The sequence below is a fragment of the Dunckerocampus dactyliophorus genome, chromosome 5, assembly GCF_027744805.1.
Source record: "Dunckerocampus dactyliophorus isolate RoL2022-P2 chromosome 5, RoL_Ddac_1.1, whole genome shotgun sequence".
In the NCBI taxonomy this organism is placed as follows: domain Eukaryota; kingdom Metazoa; phylum Chordata; class Actinopteri; order Syngnathiformes; family Syngnathidae; genus Dunckerocampus; species Dunckerocampus dactyliophorus.
In genome coordinates this window covers 8,546,710-8,566,843 of record NC_072823.1, presented here as the reverse complement: position 1 = coordinate 8,566,843, position 20,134 = coordinate 8,546,710, and the positions used below count along the sequence as shown (strand labels likewise).

The 20,134-nt window shown below is 41.6% G+C and overlaps 1 protein-coding gene across 9 annotated transcripts in view; it reads left to right on the top strand.

The window, feature by feature from the left end:
• The window catches only part of brsk2a (BR serine/threonine kinase 2a), a 196,071-nt gene that overhangs the window by 44,655 nt on the left and 131,282 nt on the right, over window positions 1-20,134 (top strand). Inside the window, exon 1 of one of the 9 annotated variants that reach the window (XM_054777185.1) lies at window positions 8,881-9,029. The exons of the other annotated variants lie outside the window; for them this stretch is intronic. The gene's annotated coding sequence lies outside the window, so the exon portion shown is untranslated. Of the gene's footprint in view, window positions 1-8,880; window positions 9,030-20,134 lie in introns of those variants that run through there. 9 annotated transcript variants of the gene reach the window in all.

Here is a 20,134-nt window from a genome sequence, read left to right as displayed (position 1 = left end):
ATATACTTTTTTTCACCGTATCTACAGTGATCCCTCGTTTATCCCGGTTAATTTGTTCCAGATTCGACAGCGCTAAGTGAATTTCCGCAAAGTCGGGCTCAATATTCACACTTAACATTCATATTTTTGTAGTTATGGCAAAGAAAACCTGTTTATGATCAACCAAATATGTTTTTTTAACATTATTACAGCCATCTAGACATGACGTAACACCCATATAATCACATTTATATTCGTATTATCCAATATAGTGGATATAACCAGAGAAAATAAGACATATTAGACATAAAAAAAGATAACATAGGCTCACACATTAACAGTAAGTAATGCCTTATTTTCTATGGGCAAAAAGGTACGCCAATTTTGAACAGATTGTGTTTGACCTTCACGGTTCAACTATAGAAATGCAACGTCATCCTTTTTCTTTAATCTAGAATGTAGGCCATTGTCACCCAATAGGGGTAACTGTCACAGACACACAAGCACACACACTTACACACACATCCTCAAGGTCACGGTCCGCCCATTCTCCCCTTGGCTTGTCCCCATTCATCCAGTATATAATGGGAGGTGTTGACTGGTTTAGGACATGCTGAACAGCACTATAATGTTTCAGTCACCAGATGCAACCATCTTTAAAAGGTTTTTAATTCAACTTTGATAGTATAGGACACAATTAAATTAAACCATCAGCTTTGTTTGTCATCAATGAATGCCCGCACTGGGACTGTTACGGATTGAGACTAAAATGTCTGCTTTTGTTTGAACCGAGGCTTTGTACTATGAAAACGCACTCATTGTTGTGATGCAGGTCTGAGGTAGAACATGGAGGTCAATAGTTGTGGTGGATGCACTTCAAGTGGTTTACCTCCTCCTTTTTCCTTTCTTTATTAGCTGTGCGCGGCTGCATTAAGATTTCCCCGCGGGAGGAGAGAAAGAAATTAAAAATGGGTAGAGGCAGCGGACCTGACCGACATTCATATTTATTGTGCCTTCCTGGACTGAAGCTGCATTGCTGTGTGTGTGGTGCAAATATAGGCTAACATCTCCCAAGGCCCTATGTCTATAGCTGCTGTAACCCTGTCAGTTAGTGAGGCCAGGTAATTACCTTAGAATGACAGGTCTGGAGGGCAGTGTGTTTGTGTGTGTGTGTGTGTGTGTGTAAAAATAAGTGTTTGCAGGTTTGTGCCTGCATCCTATCTTGTATATGCAGGAATAGGTGTGTGTGTGTGTGTGTGTGTGTGTGTTTGGGAAGTAGTGAAAGATAAGAGATGGATGGAGAAACGCTGAATTTCCTATCTCATTCAATTCAATTAGACAGGATATACTGACAGTCTGCAGAGGACCACCTGCTTGAATATGCAAAGTGCACAGCAAGGGGCTCGGCTTGACATCTCCACACTAAATGCACACCCCCAAGATCTGCACATATTGTTAGTGGCATACGATTTCCCACCAAATGATCACCTCTCCCCCTTGTTCTATCGTGTCATCACTTATTGAATCCAGTTTGACGTGAATTCATTGTAACCTGCGCATAATGTTTCACAACATACAGGGTTTCCACGAAGAGTTTTTTGAAGCTGTGGTAGTGGGCTGCACGGGGGGAGCGGACTGCCGCCACTGTGTCGTGCCTCTGAGTTTTTCTTTTATTACCACAAACATTTTTTTGATGACTTACCTATTTATAAACTTATTTATTTAACTTTTTCAACAAACAGCAGAGCATGAATCGAGAACATTGCAATACTGTTCATTTAATGGCAAAGTTGCTGAGAGCACTTAAAGTGAGAGCCTCCTTTTGTTACTTGACCTATTTAGTCCAATACTATGTGACAAGTACAAAAGTACAACATTTTGTACTCTTTGACACAAACGTAATTTAATTTGATGCCTGTTTTAGGCGTGTCACGTACTTTTATCTGGTCACACATGCGCAGCCATGCTTTCCAAAATAAAGCGCAGTTTATTTTGTCGTGGCTGTAAACCAGTTCCATCTAGCGGAAATCCTTGACATACATTTGTCAGTTCATGGGGGTTTCATTTGATAAAATACATGTTTTGCTTATCTGTACCTATGACGTGTATAATTAAAGAAAAGAAAGACGTTTTGCGGACATGCCTATATTAATGATCAGGGACATTTCATTAACAACCTCTATACCGTACATATCTTGCCACAGGGCATTTGTTTTTTTCCCCCCCACGCTAGATACTCATATAATTCATCTCCCCCCTTTTTTTTGCATCCTCTCTTGCCTTTTGTGGCATCTTTCTTAAGTGTGCTTGTGAATGTGTGTGTGTGGACTCCAAGCAGAGATTTAAGCTTCTCAGCTCTCGTCATGGTTCCACTGAGGTGGGATTTATCCAAGTGTGTGTTCCGAATGACGCCTCCAGCACAGCACATTACAACACCTTAATCCACAATAGTGTATACAGAGGAGGAGTAGATGAGAGGAGGACAGAACGGACAAGATTAAAAAGCAAAGCAGCAAAAGACAAGAAGCAAGAGTTAGTGTGCGACGAAGGTGTTTTGAAGGTTGTGCAGAATCCAAAAGAATGACTTCTGTGCATTGCTGCCCGTGTAGGCAGGTTTAACATCTGTTTATTCATTTCTACCACTTATCCTACTTAATATCACAGGTGAGCAGGAGTCTATCCCAGCCGACCTGTCAGTCACAGGCCACATGTTGCCTAACAACCATTCCCACTCACGTTCGCAGCTGTGGATGAATGTGGCTGGTGAGTGTACAAGATGGTTTCATTGCAAAAACATAAATGATTGGTTTATGTACTGATTTCCTGCACATGTCTTATTGTACACTACGTTCATGGGGTCCGAGTTCGACCAAACCTATTACATTTTGTTGACTCTCGGGCTATTGCCAAGGTAACAAGTCAATGGCAGTTGTTTCTGTTGCTGACTTTATTGAGTTTTGTGCAGTCGTGTGTGTGTGTGTGTGTGTGTGTGTGTACGCGGCTGTAATGTTTAAGTGTGTACGGATGCCACCGACAGCAACAAAGAAATGAGTGGGTGGAAAGTACCTCTTCCTGAAAGTTATTTTTATAGGAATCCATCAAGTAGCATTTCGCTCTCATAAAGACTGCCCTGTAACTCTGTATTACCTTGTGTCCCACGACGAGTGGGACATCTTACATAAAGTTAAGCACCACCCAAAAGTGAGTACACCCCACACATGTCCTCAACCACTGTATTATGTCTTCTCAAGGGACAATATGAAACTTGGGTATAACTTAGAGTAGTCAGGGTACAGCTTTTTACTGTCATCTTAAAATAACCCACAGCCATATTTGCCTACATAGCTGGCAACACAAGTGAGTACACCTCACAATGAACATGCCTTAATGCTCTTGGCCATGGAATTCACCAGAGCTTCACATCTGGACTCCTCCTCCACTCGTTCACGACGTCATTATCTAGTGGATGTTTTCCACTCGAAGATGCCACAAAGGTGCTCAGTTGCGATTCAGGTCTGGAGACATACTTGGCCTAATTTTGGAGGGGTGTTTGGGGTTTTTATCATGTTGAAAAACTATCATGAATTCCAGTTTCCAATGGGACGGAATCCCCACCTTCACAATGCCACAGTACATGTTGGAATTCATGTTACCCTTAATGAACCACACCTCCCCAGTGCCAGCAGCCCTCATGCAGCCCCAGACCTTGACGCTACCACCACCTTGCTTCACAGTAGGCATGACACAATTATATGAAGTAATCAAACAAACTATATTACGTGACAGTGCATCTGGAATATGGACAGATCGAGTCCCTCAACCGTGCCTTCATATCTACCTGTTGAATTTTGAAGAAACATATTGCCCGGCCAAACCATCATGCTGTTCTTTTCAAGCAGTCCATTCGTTCTTTGGAATATGTGCAGAAATTGCATTTAGATGTGAACTTGTTTTGGTCCTTTTTTGTGCACCACCTTGTAGTCCCATGTTCGCGATAAAGAAAAATTCATTTAATCGGTTTTCCGGGTAATCTTTTAAGCTACACCTCTACTTCATAATACCTCTCCTGTGGTTTCCTTGTGTGGGGCTTTTTAAGATGCTTGTTTTTGAGACTTAAATATTTCATAATCGCTATGATCTTGTTTCATGGGCTTACAATTCTTTTAATTCTGCTGGGCGTCAGCAGGATGAAACAGTAGGCTTTTGTACTGTTTAATAATGTGGTACTACATAACATTAACAATACAGGGAGAAAGTATGGCATTGGTCTGTATACTAACATGACTAGTTAGATATTTAAAACACCAAACTGCTTACACAGGCGCTGTTAATTCATCATGAGTCGACGTAATCATGTTGATGGATTGTTTCATCTTCAATGGCAATAAATGTTATGAATAAAAACTTCTTCCATGTTTTCTAAAATGGGTAGGCTCCTTATCAGTATGTACAGCAAGCAGGGATGGGCATGAAATGATGGCTTGGTCGTTAACGATTTGGTGGATTTTGTTCAAATTAGTTGAAGTAATTGAGGCAAAATGGAATGCACTACTTGGCTTCCACCGACATAGGCACTGTTGATTCAGTTCAGTGTTTGGATCTCAGCCCAGACATATCAGTGTGGCGTTTGCATGTTCTCCCCGTGCGTGTGTGGGTTTTCTCCGAGTACTGCACTTTCCTCCCATATCCCAAAAAAATGCATCTTAGGTTAATCAGAGACACTTATTTGTCCATTGGTGTGAATTTGAATGTAAAATGGTTGTTTGTCTTTATACTGTATGTCCTGTGACTGATGACCAGTCCAGGGTGTACCCCGCCTCTCACCCAAAGTCAGCTGGGATAGGCCCCTGCTCACCTACCACCCCAATCAGGACAGGCAGTGTAGAAAATTGCCCATCCCTGACAGACAGAGAGAATACAGTGATTGTGATCTTCCTGTATTATGGGTGACAAATAAATAACCTTTTGTCTTTACCTTTGTGGGTGGACTCACATCGTCACTGCAGAATGAATCACACATATGGAAGCAGGGCTGAAAGTGGAAGGTTTTATTTTTATTTTCACGGAAAAGAGGGGATCTAATTTAGACTCCAAAGTGTCTCCCCTCCCCCCTCGCGCACTGCTGTTTCCCCAGAAAGATTACTGAGCTTTGAAGGCACCCGACTTTCAAAATGGGGGCTGCTGGATTGGATGGAAGGGGAATTCTGTGAGGGGGATGAGAATTACTGCAGCAACGTGTTGGAAGTGAGGGGGGTGCTGTCACACAGCCAATGACAGAATGAATAGTATGAGTCTTTATGTTTGTGAACCTCATGTTCGTATGTGCAGGTTTTTATTGAAAACAAGAGAAAGGAATGAGTGTGAAGTCACACTCATCCATCCCCTGGTCCTACCTGCCATTGTTCTCTGCCTGCTTTACAATACAGGAAACCACTCAAACATGTTTTCATTTTTAATTTCTATTTGCAGCTTGCACTCGCCTACACACCTTCATGCCATCAGTGTTTTTACTACTGCCTTATTTAAGCACTGCTGAATTTGTGGTGGCCATGATGAGAATCTGTTGTTTGTTTATTTGTTCATCGGATGATGCCTCTCTGTGTTTTTGCCGCTATGACCAATAATCTTATTGTGTTTGATAAGTGTGATGTAAAGGCAAGCGTGTCAAGACATTGCAAGTTCTTGTATCATTGAATTTTGTGTGTGGTCCACACCGGGTGCTCCTTGAGTACCGCCTCCTCTCTGTAGTTCCACACACCGTCTGATGTCAAGTGGAGCCGTGACTGAAAAAATGTGCAGACACTGCAGTTTTCTTATGCAGTACTAAGGGAGTACCATAGGGGGTATAACAGTGTTTCCCATACATTCATTAATTAGTGGTGGGCCACCACTAATACTTTTGAGCTGCCATGAAAGGATTTGGTGCTACCTTATACTGTAGGTGGAGGTATCATTTCCCTCGCAGAGCGCATTAAAACTGAAGGACAGGAAGTGTTTCTCGTGTCATGCATTTACTCAAGCCCGGGGGAGTGTGCATTATTACCACTGCTGTGAAAGACGAGGTGTCAAAGCGTGCAGAACACCTCCACAAGCGTACAAGCCCACCCTTTAAGTAGCGCAGCATCAAAAAGGCCATTTTGTCTCCTCTTTCAGTGAAGAAAAATAGTCTGGAGCCTCAAAACATGACAGAGCTTATAAACTTTTAAAAGTTTTAATCTTTTTTAAATTTTACCTGTTACAGAAACGGAATTCAACTAAAGCCTAGGTCACCAGTGGACGTACGATTTTTTTTGACAGTACTATTTTTTTGACCGTACGATTTTTGGCGTTTCCCCAATCGCTGCGTTTTTTTTTTTTTTTTTTAGTGGGAAGCATAGTTGTGGTGACCATGAAGGAGTAAGATCTCGGCATGCATGGAGGACGTATGAAATATTTCAGTGTGCGTTGGCCGCACAAATAAAATATGTGGGGTGCGACACACATAGGAGTCCGCAAGTGCGACGTGTGGAAAAAATATTTTTCCCAAACCTGACACCGGCAAAATGTACAAAAGACACAAGTTGGCCGTACGGACGACGCTTGAAGACGTACAAAATGCGTACGTTTGTCTTGCAACCTGAAAAAAACGTAAGCCCCCGTAGAGTTTGTTTGACATGACAAAGAACCTCTGCGGCCAGTCTGTGGCCAGTCTACATCTCAAAACGCAGCACGTCACATCTGTGCGTTTCTTGCGCTTTTTTTGCACGTAGACTGGCCGTAGGAGCCTGTACGGCCGGTTGTGACCTAGCCTTAACAGAAGTGCAGAGTGCATGGGTAGGCCTACTTTCATTCATTTAAACACTGAACTATGTAGGCCTTTTTGCGTTCCGTATGTAAAATTAAAACAAGACGTAGCCAACTTTAACATAAAAAAGCCCACCACAGTTCACATATCTGCATATCAGTGCTGTCTGCTCAGTATCGTTTACATCACTTGACTCATCACAGGCAATTCAGTATGCTTGCCCTGAATTAATGTAAGCAGTTTTCCTGCTGGTGATGTTTGCTGTCATTCTTTTGGGCCTGCCCTTGACTGTCTTTGCAGAGAGAAACATTTCTTTCATTTTCAGAGTAATTTCCCATATTTTTTTTCATTTGGAGAATAGATGCTGTATGGATTCTTTCAGGTATTCTTCATCCGGGTATGGCTTCCCCCTCCTTATAATCAGCTGTCGTTGAGTTTGGAGCATTCATGAACTTCTTGAAAGTATGTTTGCTCTGCTCAACCTGCCATAGTACTTCCAAAATTGCCCTCCTACGCCCATCTGCATTTGGGTACATTTAAAAAAAAGCTGAGTGCTTGCTTTGAAAGTGTCTTTCCAGATTACATTTTCTGTTGTTTGCTAATTTCTCGCCACATGTCAAGCACACGGGTGGGTAATCCAGCGTCATTGTCAGTGAAGGCAAAGGAATACGTCCATTCAGAATGAAACTTTTTATTTTCTTCCAATATTTTTCTTTCTCACTGCTCACACTGGCCCACCTTTATTTCCTTGCTCATCTAATCAGCAGTCAGAACCTCCACTTCGGTGTAAAAAAAAAAAAGTCACAAAGCTTGGCGTAGAAGTCGCAACAAGGAGGCTGAAGAGCCGCACGTTGCCGACCCCAGCACTAGCAGGCGTCATGACAAGTTGTAGTGCTCAGAAGACAGGGCCTGGAGACACATCTGTTGTTTGGTAACACTTCCTGGTGAAATAGGGGTGTCCAAAGTGTTGCTGGGGGGCCATCTGCGGACCGCGGCTAGTTTTTTTTTTTATTGTTATTGCACATTGTAGAAATAAAACAAACAAAAAATACACTAAAAAGGTATCATGCAATGAGAAAAAACGGAAATGTTGATTCCAATAACAACAAATATTGTTTTTATTGTGATCATGCATCCCGTGTGGCGACCTATTTTGAGGAAATACAGTATCCTGCACATAGTTGGCTCTTACTCCCATCCCATGCTGTGAGAAGTTGTAGAGCCATATGGTTTATGGAAGGAATGACTGCCTGAGTCTTCCCGTGTGGCCAGACAGACAGAGCAGCCTGCCCCAAAGTGTGCCCCCCTGCCAGATTACTGCATTGTATGTTCATATAATGCAGTCAGGTTTGCACACAGGTTTTACACAGTCATGTAGTACAGAGCAGTGTCAAGGCTGGTGCAACGTTGTATTATGCTGAGCACATTTTCCTCTTCATCAGTTGTTCATTCAAAGTGAATGAAATAAAAAAGTAAATACCAATGTGTTATACCGCCCAGGCATAAGAATACCCACAATGCAACATGTTGCTAATCCTATCGGTTGCTGACGAATCAGCAACATTCTGCAGTATGCGTCACTGGCGAATAGAGAGCCAGAACCAGACGAGGCTAAATGCTTAACTGCTACTTAAGCTTGTCAGATATGAATGAGCTGGAGGACGCAGAAGCAAGCTGGGCTGAGATTAGTGGCGTTTTGTTTGAGTGCAGAAGTTTGTGCGGTTCTCTGCTTTCGTGTATGTGTGTCTGCAATTTCAGTCATGTTTAGGTTCGTTTGAGGGGGCCATTTCCTCTAGTGAAGTTGAATTAGTAGAGCTTACGGAATGATTTCATGTTAATGCTTGCAAATGCAGTTTCCTAATCTGCCATGATTCCCTGTGCAGCATGGACTTACTTGCTTAAGAATACCCTGATTACTGTTCTGTCGCATACATTAACTTTTACTCCCCTCTTGAATTAAAAGCAGGGCCCTAATTTATTTCCAATGGCTTGGCAACATGGGTGCTGCAGGGTGGTGTTCGGGGGAAAGAACAAGAAACGCGGGGTAGAGGGGAACAAGGGATGTTTCGGGGGCCAGGATTTAATTTCCGCTTTGCACCGTGAGATAAGTCAAGTTTAATGAGCTGACAGAGAGAGATGGGTGAGGCAGACGAGCAACAAGAGCACACAGGACAGGGGAATGAAGAGGAAGAATGTTAAAGGGAGCAGGGGGGACGTAAGAGATAGTGGAAAGACGGGATATCCTGCTGATTTGTCGGGCACAGGGGTGAGGTGTTCACACAGCCGTGTAAACTTGTGTGATTTACAATTTTCATTTTTTCAAACAGCCCTGCTGTTAAACATTTAAGTGTGCGTTCGTGTGGTTCCTGTGTGTTTGTGTGTGCAGATGCTTTGATGAGCTTTCAGATTCAACTGCTGACAACACCATCGTCGTTGCTGGTGGCTGCATATTTACAGAGAGTGTTTTCTCCTGTCTTCGGCTTAACTTATGATACTGTTTTTTTCTTAAGTCCATGTAAGTTTCATGTTTGCAGTACAGTGGATCCCTACACATTTGCGATTCAGCCTTCACAGCCCTGCAAATTTGCTGAAATTTAGTAAAAATATATATATTTTTTCTCCAAAAATAGGCTTTTCCCCCACAGAAAGTCTCATTCACCCAAAGTTAGTGTAAATTTATAAGATGTGATAATACAGGTAAAATGTACAGCATACATGTACCACTGTAAAAAAAAAGACCACCATTTGTACATGTTTATGTCTTATACTTCACTGATAATGTTTTTCATCAAGCATTGAGATTGTGCACTTAGTTCAGCTGCCCTTGAATGCACCATAACTGTGTGGTGTGCCTACACAGTAACTCAGACTCCATCTGTTTATCGATCATCACTATCATTCATTAGTGGTGAGTACCTAAACATTTCATAATTTAAAATGTGTGTAAGACACATCTAGGGATTGTGCATTTGACTCATATGCTTCCATGCATGTTGAACAAAGGCAGCTGAAGAGAGAGAGTTCTGACGCTAAATCTAATCTAATAATTCCAACAGTCACTTTTATTGCAAAAGTTGATCTGAAATTTCTGAACTGATCTGAAACGTCAAGCTAACAGGAGAGTTTGAAGGGGAAGGAGCGAGCTGTGTGTCTAAAATAGACATTTTTATTAGTGTACTATTTGTCACGTACTGGTATGTGTGGAACATATCCCCCGCAAAATACCAGGATATACTGTATTCAACATCTACCTTTAAGTTAATTCCCATTCACTCATGTCATATTAATCTTCCTCAAGCTTCCCTTAGTCTTGCTTGGATTGCCTGAAATATTCAATAGATGTATATGACTTCCTGCGGCCATGCACAGACTACTCTGCTTTATTGTTTTCCCTTTCACTGCACCCCTGCTACAGGCTGAGGTGTTGGTGTATGTGATTTTTTTTTAAATCCCAGTATTGGGACCATGCAAAATGGTCACAGGTTGTCTTTGACGGTTGACTGTTCTGTGCCTCTATGTGTTTTATGCTTTGAAAGCCTTCCCAGAAGAGGGGAAGGTGTGCCAGTTGCAAAGGGTGGTTCACCTCTGTATTTTCTGTTATCTTCAGATACTGTAGTTATAATGCATGACAGTGACTTTGTTGAAATTCATGCTGTTATTTCAAATTAATTCATTCTAGTAATACTAATGTAGCATTTTATATTTGCTAATACATCTCTATAATCCTGTCAAATGGTTATAAAGATATTGAGGTTGACCACTGCAAGAGTTCTGGCTGAAAGGGGGTGAAAGGTCGTTCAGGGAGACTTAAGGAGCTGTCTGCTGCTGGTTGCATAAGCATCCACGAGGAGCTCTCCCTGGTGCTGAAAGAAGCATGGCTGCTTCCACTCTTTCCTTTCCTTATTAAAGACAGTTTTGAGTTGTATTGACAACATTTCACAGTATTACAAGGTGTCAATAAATCCTCCCTTTATTAGACTCTATGTATTGATCAATTTTTCTCTCCCTTCAGACCTTTAATTCTATCTGCCCATCACTGATTAATCCCTGCTTCTACCCCCTTTCTGCTGTCTCTCCCTTTTTCATTCAGAGGAAAATGCCAAGATCTGTCTCTGTCTCTACTTTGAGCGCTCTGTCGAGAGGGGGAGAGGGGGGCTGTTGACGGTTTGTTCCATGCAGCCCATTTGGGGATTTCTGGTCGGTTATTCCACTAAATGCCAACAAGCATATCATGGTGGCATCAATACCATTAAGGCAAGGTAATTATATTTGCTAGATTAAAGCAAATTATTACAGGGCCCACAGTGTCAACAGTCTGTGTATGGCCTCTTCAAATAAATTCCCTTGAATACATTGTTTCCTTCCTCTCTCTTGATGCTAACACAACGCTGCATGCACACAGTATCTGAAAATGCTTAACAGGTGGAAGGTAAGCTTGAGTGATTTTCTGCAGTGTGTGTGCATATGCGATACTAGTTCCCTCGAGATATGACTTCTGATATGTGATGACACGTGTAAATGTGTGTGTATGTAGGTGTGGTTGTGATGGTAATCTAGCTGTCACGTTAAGACAGAGTCCTGCAGGGTAAAGCCTGTTATAGGCAAGGCAAAGCAAAGCGAGGCAAGTTTATTTATAGAGCACAATTCGTACACAAGGTAATTCAAAGTGTTTTACAGAAAAAATGACAAAATAAAATAATTCCATAAAACATAAAATCATTCTAAAATCATTACCTAAAATTCCACAAATCATTCCATGAAACCAAAAAAATGAATTCCAGATTTTGGCAGCATTAAACTGAAACACAGCCTCACCGTGTTTAGTCCTGACTCTGGGCACCTGCAGGAGACCACTCACTGAGCTTCTCAGAGCCCGAGATGGTTCATGTGGCTGTAACATGTCAGAGATGTACTTTGGCGTAAGACCATGTAAAGACCTGTACACAAGTAGACCTGTCGGTGGTGTTCTCTATAAGATTTCACCATCAACCACACACAGACACACTGCTTTCTTTGTATTTTTCTCTTGTTCTCCTTTGGCCTCCACACAAAACTGATGGTTAGAACTGAAGATATGGGGATTTACTCCTTTAACGTCCTTTTACTTTCGTGCCATTAATGATATTAAGAATAAATCCATGTGCTGCAACACCATACCAATGCTTGCGGTGACTGATAGCTTGATCAAACACAGATTATTTATATTATTTAATAATCTACCACAGTACTGGACTCGTTGGTGCGGTCCTCACCCAAATGTGCTTTACCTGTGGTCAAATGAACAGCACTAAGGGGGGAAATGAACTACAGTTGAAAATCAGTTATAGACTACTACTTTTAACTTGATGTTATGTTTGAGGAAGGCTGGCATATATGATACTGGATATTATATACAGTACATTTTATTGAATTACCAATAGCAGATTCTTGGATAGTCACTGTCGGAGGCATTGCTGAAATAAAGGTTAAATTAATGACCAATAATTAGTATTTGTTGGGGTTACATTCTAAGACCACCCGCGAATGGTGACAAAATGAAATTGCAACGCCCATGGAAATGTGTTTTTGACACATGACTTGCTCCTCCCCCTCTAAACCCTCCTGCTGGCTTGATGTTGAAATTTGCAATAAAAGTGACTGTTCTAAATATAAGATTAGACTCAGATCCAGAACCCTTCTAGTCTTTCTTCAATTGCCATTGTTAAGTCACGATAAAGGAAGCAAACAAGCTAAATATATACAAGCACAATCCAGGTTGAAGTCCTAAATATGATCCACACAAATGAAATCAAATTATAAAACGTATAGGTACTCACCACTAATGAATGATAATGATGGATGATGGATAGAACAGGTGGGATATAGTCACAATTTAGCCTTTTGCCTGATTGTCAGACTGCCTCCATCCATGCAAGGCTGCCCCCATCTCTCTCTAAAGCAATCATATGTTATATGTATATATGTATATGCTGTATATTTTATGCTTTGCTGTCACGTATTTATAACGTATTACAACTGACTGTAGGGTGAATGAGTTGTGTTTTCAGCGGAAAAAACGTCCTATTTTTAGAGGGAAAAGGTAAAACATCAGTATTCAGTATTTTCAGGGAAGACCAAGAAAGTGCAGAGATTAAGCCACAGTCGGTGTGCAGCTTGGCATGCTAGAGGTGCAACAGCTTCCTTCAGCACCCCCCTCACACATAGCTGTCTGTGATTTCACACTGTGCACCTCTGTATGTACACTTGCAGAGCCCAGAGGGGTGGTTGTCAATTCAGCAACCTCAACTTACACATGTCCTGGCTGGTAAAGCCAGAACTCACATGTACGAACACTTACACATAGTGCACTGCACACACACACACACACACACACACACACACACACACACACACACACAGACTGCTACACGGCCTCAAGGCTGTCATTTGTCTTCTGTTATCCATTAGTGCAGATGGACAGACCAACTGAGAGAAAGAGGAGGCCACAAATGACAGAGGAGGAAGTCATAGAGAGATATAGTTGGTTGGTTGCTGCAGGTTAGAAAAGTATGTGAAACGGAGAAGAGATGACTGCAGGAGGTTGGTGTGCAGCATGATTGGGAATTTCCCCCGTGTGCCTGTCCGTGTTGAAGTGACTGGTAACGGACAGCAAGGCCCAACGTTGTAAAGGCCAGCGAGCTCTCGGCATTTGCATTATTAGATGTCCACTTGTATCTTCTTCACAGCTGTCAAGCTTGTGCTCACCAACCTTTTTGAGACCAAGATCTTGCACAAGATATACCCCCCCCCCAAAAAAAACAGTGCTATATATATATATGCTGAGAAAATTGATTGTTGGTGTCAACATTTCAGCTTTTTCTCATTGTGCCTTTTGCTCTATTTTTACCATAGTTGCTGTTTATTTTGGTTTTGCAGTGACGCAATGACAAAGGAGCCAAAGGCCGCAGATGGCCCCTGAGCTGCACTTTGGGCACCCCTACTTTTGTGGCTCTTGGTCAGGGTCGCGCTTGTGGCGTTGGCTCCATGAGCAAACCATAACTCTGTTTGGCTTGTTGTCGTGGGTGAGTGATGGTGGTTGAGGAGCGAGGGGCTGGTCAGTGTGTTACAACAGTCAGCCCTAACGAAGATTTTTTGGCAGGTGCATGTATTGAGTTATATTTGTACCTTAAGTTTGAGGTAGCAAAGGCAGATTTTGAGCCACATTAATGTGCAGTGTTGTGTTACATCGCTGCACTCTGTCATTAACTCTCCCTCTCAACCTCTGCAAGCTGCTCGCTTAAACTTTTTGCTAGAGCGGCGCCGACGTGCTTTGGTTTTGGTGACTGGGCTCCTGGCTGGGGCTTGGGGGTCGCTGCCTGGAAAGAGGCGAGGAATATGGGCGTGTTTAGTGGACAAAATGCGTGCCTGTTCGTCGCTCTCCGAGAGGGGAGGCCACTGAGGTGATAATACATTTTTTTTCTCATATTCTCACGATCGCAAAGTCCCAAAGATCGACTAGTGGATCGTGATCGACGGGTTGGTAACCCCTGCTCTACATAGTAGATCCTGGCAATTCTGACTGTTCAGTTAGCCCCGACCTCACACACACAGACATGCACACTTGAGATTGCTCACTTACACCCATTTTGTTTCGTTTAAGTCTGCCCCTAAATGTTACTTATGAATGATGGCACACAGATCCATTATATTATCGTGTCTGCTTATATCCCTAATTTAAGGCAGACACCAGCTTCATTTTGCTTCAAGAAACATTTGAACAAATTATTGCAACCTTTACAGTATATAACAAAGCTAAGACAACAGTCAGGACACATTCCGGGTTTAAAGAGCACAGCACTGTGGGAGAAGGCCACCCTTATCCAGCAATCAGCTGCTTCATTCCCTGAATTGCTTTTTGGGTGAGGGTGTTTGTGTGAAGGAGCGAGTGATGCCTGGGTCCTGACCAGACATGCTGTTTTCAGCTGCTGTTAATCACACTCCATCTTTGACAGAAGCACTATGCTGCGGCCACCAGTAAGCTCACCACCTCTTCTTCCCGCCACTTGAGACAGCTCTTCTTCTCGTTCCGCCGCATTGAGCCCAACAATCACGTCAGCAATTACATTGATGAATTCCTCTTCAATGTCCACTTGCTGAATCTCCTTGTTATTTTGTTTTTCCTGCTTGCATTAACAGCTGCAGTCAGTCCTACATTAAGTTGTCTCCGCTTGTCAAATCCATTGGTGTCAGTGGAAGCCAACAACAAAAAAACACATTATTTGGGAACACTTTTGAGTTACTTGGACGCATATAGGACCCGATAAAACTGCCTTTTGCAACAATATCAACTTTGAACTTTCCTGGGAATACTCATCTAAGACTTTGGTGTGTTTCTCTAGGATTTTTATTAGCTGAGAGGATCTGGCTCATCTGTGTTCTAAGTTATTCCAAAGACCTTAGATGTGTTAAGCGTTAGGTTTAGGTTAGGGCTTCCAAGGTCTTCCATACCACCTTACTTTGTGTACTGGGAAATAGTCCTGCTGGAACATATAAGGGACTTTTTCCATACTGTTTGTGTAGACCCATGACCCAACCCCTGATTGGTTAATAAGAGATACAGTATGTCTCATTACTTTTGTTTGTACAGGGTATCTTCAACCAAGCCAAACAAAGCAGTCATTATTGTGGTTCACATTGCAGTGTCTATTGTTATCTTTGTCCCTAAACATCAGCTCTGTAATGCAACCAAACACATCTCCAATTCAGTTGTGACCCCAAATCCTGCACGTGTCCAGGGAGACTACAAGGTGTTAACTTGACAGCTGCCTGTGCTCCATATGGCGCTGAGACACACATGAACAGCGACACAGAGGGAGGGACGCATGTATCAATGGTGAGGCAACACACAGCACCATCGTTGCAGCACAGCGAGTCGCTCGCAGCGATGGGTGGGAGTACAAGTAAAGCTGATAAAACCTGATGGCTGACCTTCTCACCAATAGCTACATGCCTGAAATATTTTCTCTTGCACACTCATTTGCAGAAATGAAAACGAACATTGTTACTGCTGATATCATGAAAAGGTCACCGTGGCATCCTTCCTCTAATATATATATATTTTTTGTAGTTAGTGGTTGCCTCCCAACTCTAAGTAAACTCAAACGTACCCGCTTTCCCTTCTCCATCCCGTTAGCCGGCGGCTTCTGGTCAGTACCAGATGGTGCAGCTCATCCCTGTTAACAGGCAGAGACTGAGAAAAGAAAGAATAGTGAGGATTGCCAGGAAGGCGAGTCCATGTATTATTAATTGTGAGTAATAGGGACATATATATTATTGAGGCTACGTTTTTGTGAGGGCAGTTAAGCTGAAGTGGCGCTTGACTTAATGGATGGGTGCAGTCACATTTACAAAGCGACACGCTTGCACATGTTTCGTGCAAGTTGCGGTCAGAGCCACTGAGTTATTATTGTATTCAGGGTTGGGCTTCATTTGCATTTGAACAATTTCGGTTCTGATTCTGATTCCTCGTTTCAATTCCGGCTCCTAATTATTCTCGATTGTGATACTTTTAAAAGGATAGTTTGTATTTTTTACATTACATTGTATGACATCCCGAATAGCACTGCAGCCCATTAACAGCGACTTACCCCCCACTCGGTCTCCTAAGTCCAGTTCTGGTCAGGTTTTTGTGATGAACAACGTCGTTCCGCTTTGTTGCTTGGGATGATTAAGTGATGATATGAACGCACAGGCGACAGTGCGCAGGGATACGGTGGTAGACAAATATAACGGCGAGCGTTTTGTGAGGTTTGATTTTTTTGAAAAGGCATTTTTGATGCAAATTCATCTCTTAAACGCATATTGTTTTGAGGAGCCAAACTCTTTACTTAATTGCCCCCAGCAACTAATCGGAACTACGTTCTTCATCACAGAAATCCGACCAGAACTGGACTTAGGAGACCAAGTGGGGGGTAAGTTGCTGTTAATGGACTACAGTGCTGGTGGGGATGTCATACAACTTCATGTCAAAAAATCCAAACTATCCCTTTAAGAGTAAGAGTCATAAATGTTTGCATGGTTTAAATGAGGGTGCTAACTAGAATTCTTTTTGGATGAAATGTCTGAACTGCTCCATGAATTGTTTAATGATATGAACTTTTTTTTTTCAACCAGTATATAAATATCAAAGCATTCAACTTGGATATAAATGTTATGACGTTTCTTTCTACCGGAGTTGTCTCGGTCGCATTTCTTCTTTTTGTATTTTGAAGCTCCACCTAGAACCGCCTTCAGATCCAATAGTGCAAAATGTAAATTCTTGTAATTTTTCAACTGGTCTTAAAAGTTTGATCACATTCATCCCTCGCCACATTGTACTTGAAATGTCACTCAATCATGATTTTTCAAAATATGGTAATTAATAAATCATTGCTGTTTTGTGGTTGAGTACAGTCTAATATTAGTGCAAAAATGTGCATGTTTAAGCAAGTGTTATGTATTTGTGGCCTAAATTAAGCATTTTCAAGCATAAAAATGACCTAAATACAAATATAAGACATTCAGAAAACAAACTAAAGGACACCTTGGTGGCCATTAGGTGTCAATAATGTTGCTAGAATGATGTGATGGTGTTGTCATGTTGATGTTCTAAATTCTGATATTTGTGAATACGCCTTGCTGCTAATGTTATTGGTGGATAAGGAGGAAGTGTTCTTATTTTGGGAGAGAGCTAGGAGGAGAAAAGTGTGCGAGCTGAACTATGCACTATGTTGGGTACCGGTAGCGGTACTTTTAAAGGCACTATATTGGGTAATAAAAGTGTAAAGGTGACTACAAGAGTGTTATTTCATGTCTACAGGGCTGTAATAATGGTAAAAGAGTATTTAGAAGCTCATAAACAGGTTTTCTATGCTTTATTTCTTTATCTCTATGCTTTAAAATTGAATGCTACTTTGCGGAAAATCAGTTATCGTCGGGTCGTCGGGTCTGGAACCAATGAACCATGATAAACGAGGGATGACTGTATATATACTGTATATAATTTTATGTTTTAAAATGTTAATTCATACTGACTGACGTGATCTAAGGAGTGAACATTACCGTTGACAGCTGCGAGAGGGCGCTCTAGGTTTGTAAAAAGTATATGCTGCTACTGTTTTGAAATGAGATCGGGAGCTTGGAGAACTTGCTTACTGGTAACTTGCTTGTTGGATTTGCTGGCTTGTTGTGTTAATTTAGCCTATTTAGCCTCGCAGGTATGTTCTTTATGCTGTCTGAATATATCTGAATATAATATATCTGAATAACTGCCTGTGCTAACTTTACAGCCGCCCATTCAGGCTGTTCTTCTGTATATCTGTGGGTCCTGAATGTTGTTAAATAAATTACAAAATAAACAAGATTTATAGTCCAGTGTTACTTATATACTGTATGTTTTTTTCCTCTTCATGATGCATTTTTTTGACTGATGCGCCTTACACTCTGGAGCAATTTATAGTCTGGAAAATACAGAAAGTGGTAGAGAATAAATGGAATGGATGATTAAAATTACATCAGCACCACATCAAAGAAAGTGACCAGTACCTCAGACGTTTTTCAGAAATGCTGCCCTTCCACAAAGTGCATTATTCATTTGAAATATGTGCTGAGTCTATTAAAACTAAAGGAGACGGTATATGTACATTATCTCAGAGCACCTGGCCCCAGTTAGATTTTTCTTTTCTTTTATTTTGTAATCCTGGCATGAGCCTGGACTTCAACTGCATCTGCACTGCATCTGTGTTTTCTAATATCGTTAGAATTGAACAGAATAGAGACCAAAAGTTAATTCACTTAAACAGAAAATGGTTTACAGGAGGAGCTACAGACATGGAACTTTGAAATAACCCAATGAAATGTCATCATCCATACAAAAATCCAAAAATCTGCAAGGGTTGTGGCTCCTGGAGGCCATGGTAATCAAGTGTTGAATAAGGCATCATTAAAAAACAAAAAAACACTGTAAAAAGTTAGTTCTTTGGTGGCTGGGCTCACAACCTGGTTTATAGTGGGCCTCCCTGGAAGAACCTAATCGATGAGAGGTGAAATCAGCCTTTTTCAAGAATCTCCCAAAACGTCTCCCAAATTGCGCTTGATTCAGTTCATTCAGTAGATTAAATTCATCTCCAAACTGGCTGGACTTGACTGAATCTCAAACAAAACATATTTCACAACATTTGGTGAGAATTAGTCTAGTTTGTCATGAAAACGTTACATGCTCAGGATAGATTGTCATCCCTGAAACCCAAAAAACTAATCCAAATGCAAACATATTATCTGATCCTCAAAAAGCTCTGAATCAAAGCACACTCCCTCCTTATTATTCATAATTCTCTGCTTCAGTGGACACTGACAGCTATGAAGTATTTTGCATTGTGTGCTTACTGCACAAGAGATGAAGCACATTTTCAGGGGTGTGCATTTCATCTGCAAGTCTTTATATGTGAATCAGCAAACTGTTGAGCCATAGCAATAATCTGTCATATTTACTGTCTGATACAATCTGTTTGCTGGTTATGTTGTGTGCTCTTAATATTGCTGCACAGATCTGCCTACCTTTCGCTGCACAGATTGCATCAGATATTACCAGTATTGTTTTCTCAGCCTCTTTTGCATGCAGCACCAGTTTTTTTTTTCATGAACCTATTTGAAAACAAGACCCTGATGAACACAATCTGATATCAGAGTTTGTGGAGCATCTGAAGGTGTTTGCTGTTGCATGAGTAATCTTCTATCAGCCGACTTAGCCGTGTGCAAGAAGAGTATGACTGTTGCTGTTGGGGAGGGAGGAGTGTCGGGGATTCTCTCAGTTTGATGGCACGACCTGTCATTGGAAAGAACCGTATCACTCTGCATTTACATTGATCCTTATTAGACCTACTGGAGATTAAACTCTTTGCAAGTGCATGCCTGCTGCAGTGCCTTGCCATTTCACCATATCTTATAAGGCACACACACACACACACACACACACACACACACACACACACACACACAGTCATGCTTCATCGTTAATCTAGGACGCAGTCACCAGGAGACATTTCTCTGTCTGAACCAATTTTCTAATTCGGTCTCAGAACAAGTCCGTGTTTTATGATATATTAAGTTTGCAGGGATCCCAGTGTTTGCAATTTCATTATTATTATTATTTTTAATAATTCATTTTTAATCATCCAAAGTTGCGCTGGGGCTATAATTGTCTAAATAGGACTCAAATTGAACATTAATTTGTAGGGATGTCTGATAATATCGGCCACTGATAATGATTGGGCCAATACTGGCATAAAAATGTGATATCGGACAGTATCGGTATCATTTTTTTGTCCCTACAATGAAAACCGATACAGAGCACGC